Source organism: Sabethes cyaneus, chromosome 2 (assembly GCF_943734655.1).
Source record: "Sabethes cyaneus chromosome 2, idSabCyanKW18_F2, whole genome shotgun sequence".
In the NCBI taxonomy this organism is placed as follows: Eukaryota; Metazoa; Arthropoda; class Insecta; order Diptera; family Culicidae; genus Sabethes; species Sabethes cyaneus.
The window spans coordinates 197,683,848-197,686,200 of NC_071354.1; the positions used below are offsets into that span (position 1 = coordinate 197,683,848).

The window sequence follows — 2,353 nt, forward strand, 5'->3', positions numbered from 1 at the left end:
TACGCTCTCTAGCTCTCGCTGCTGCTACCCAACCGAAATCAAACCGACACGAGCCGCACGGGCACGGTTTTTGTTTAGTCTTACCTCGCAACCTCTCTGCACAGCTTGTTTACCTGTGCTTCCCCTGCTCATTCATGGTACGGCAATTCGATATGGCTTTCGCACCATACAATACAACTCAGCATGTCGGGTTGAATGCGGGAATGAGATAAGCGATACGAAGAAGGCCAGTTAAAAATAGCAAAACTCTGTATAATCGACTCTCTGTACGTACAGCAGAGTGGCGCAGTGGAAGCGTGCTGGGCCCATAACCCAGAGGTCCGTAGATCGAAACTACGTTCTGCTAATGAGAGTGGTTGCTCTCAATACTTTTTTTTTCTTGGGAAGAAGAAGCTTCTTTACCGATGACGAGTGACCTTCCGTATAAGAATTTGTTCTAATGATTTACGCATAAGCACAAGCCTCGATGGCGCAGTAGGTAGCGCGTAAGTCTCATAATCTTAAGGTCGTGAGTTCGATCCTCACTCGGGGCATATTCCTTTTTAAACATGTTTGATTTCATTGCTTGATATTAAAATGAATTTATTTTGTGGAAGATGAGAGTCAGTTGAGCCTCTCAATATATAAACCACAATCTTGCGATTTTATTACCAACAAGACATATAGTATTTAACTTTATTTGCTGCAGTGCACCCAAGCTATTTAAATCAGTGACACTGTTATTCACTATTAAATGTGCATGATTGCAATTTGTTAATTTATCCAATGTTTATGACGGTTTACTCGTCTGTAGGGCTGTCAGCATCTCAGAATTCAATGAAACTTGAGTGAGTATAAAAGTTCATGTAAAGAAGCAGGTACCTAGTTATTAGTAAACAATTAGTATTTTCAAATTAAGTCCAGACTAACTTTTGCAAAAGGTTTAATTTTTTCCCTCTTTTTTTAAACTTGAATGTTATGAATTGAATGTTAGAATTTCCATAAAAAATACTGTAAAATTTTACTAAATTTTTACACTAAGAAGCTTTTAAAAATTGAAAATCGATTTGCCAAGACAGACCAGCTCAGAAACAGATGAAAATTTTTTTAAAGATAGATAATTACGTGCCTACAAATCTTCCATACATTGCAAAATTTACATAGTTGTGCAAAAAAAAGTGCAAAATTAACACATAGGTTTTAACGGATCATCAGTCAGAAAAAACAAACGAAATTTAACTTTGCCCTAACGTTTCAATATTATATTATGTCTTTTTCAAAGGGCTGTAAGGGAAAGGGGTACACAAAATATATATGGTTTTACATTAATCGGAATCATTACTTACAAACAAATATTTCTCAGTGTACTTACATAGCTATTCGTTTTGTCGTATTATTGTTTATGTAGGTATCGTCATTGTGCGTCAAATGTATCGTCCTGTTATATGAATTGTCATAGATTTCTTAATATATAAACGTATAATGTAGACGAAAAACTCACATGCATATAAATAAAAACGTACACTAACATCACACCGTCATCACATCATTCATGCAGCGGTTTGTTCTGCGTTCTGTTTGTTATTGTTGACAACCAATGGTGAGAAAGATGCAGGCGTATGTTGTACTAAGGCCTGCGATGTCACTTCTCTGGTTGACTGTGTTGGTCTAAAAGATTATGGAATACAGTCGATAGCCACGTCAAATATAAATTTTTTATTCATTTAACATGACTAATGTGTTTATAGCAGATTTCTTGACATTTTGGCATCAATCTTACAACATTCTGACGATGCCTTTACGAGTCATCATTTTTCAAAAACAAGAATCTAGGTTATTAACGAAAAAATCGGGAATTTTGGCTTGCTTAATTTTTGAAGAAAAAGGGGATCTAGAATGAAATAAATTGCTCTCGTGATTGATTCTGTGATTAATTTACATGCTTTATTTAAATTCTGTCTGTCTGTCTGTCTGTCTGTCTGTCTGTCTGTCTGTCTGTCTGTCTGTCTGTCTGTCTGTCTGTCTGTCTGTCTGTCTGTCTGTCTGTCTGTCTGTCTGTCTGTCTGTCTGTCTGTCTGTCTGTCTGTCTGTCTGTCTGTCTGTCTGTCTGTCTGTCTGTCTGTCTGTCTGTCTGTCTGTCTGTCTGTCTGTCTGTCTGTCTGTCTGTCTGTCTGTCTGTCTGTCTGTCTGTCTGTCTGTCTGTCTGTCTGTCTGTCTGTCTGTCTGTCTGTCTGTCTGTCTGTCTGTCTGTCTGTCTGTCTGTCTGTCTGTCTGTCTGTCTGTCTGTCTGTCTGTCTGTCTGTCTGTCTGTCTGTCTGTCTGTCTGTCTGTCTGTCTGTCTGTCTGTCTGTCTGTCTGTCTGTCTGTCTGTCTG

General features: G+C 38.1%; 2 non-coding genes across 2 annotated transcripts; both read left to right on the forward strand.

Annotated features, from left to right (window-relative positions):
* The first annotated feature begins 274 nt into the window (after positions 1 to 274).
* Trnam-cau (transfer RNA methionine (anticodon CAU)) lies at positions 275 to 346 on the forward strand. Its single transcript has one exon. It is a non-coding gene; the product is annotated as a tRNA-Met (tRNA).
* Positions 347 to 460: 114 nt separating this feature from the next.
* On the forward strand, positions 461 to 533 carry Trnam-cau (transfer RNA methionine (anticodon CAU)). Its single transcript has one exon. It is a non-coding gene; the product is annotated as a tRNA-Met (tRNA).
* The last annotated feature ends 1,820 nt before the right edge of the window (positions 534 to 2,353 follow it).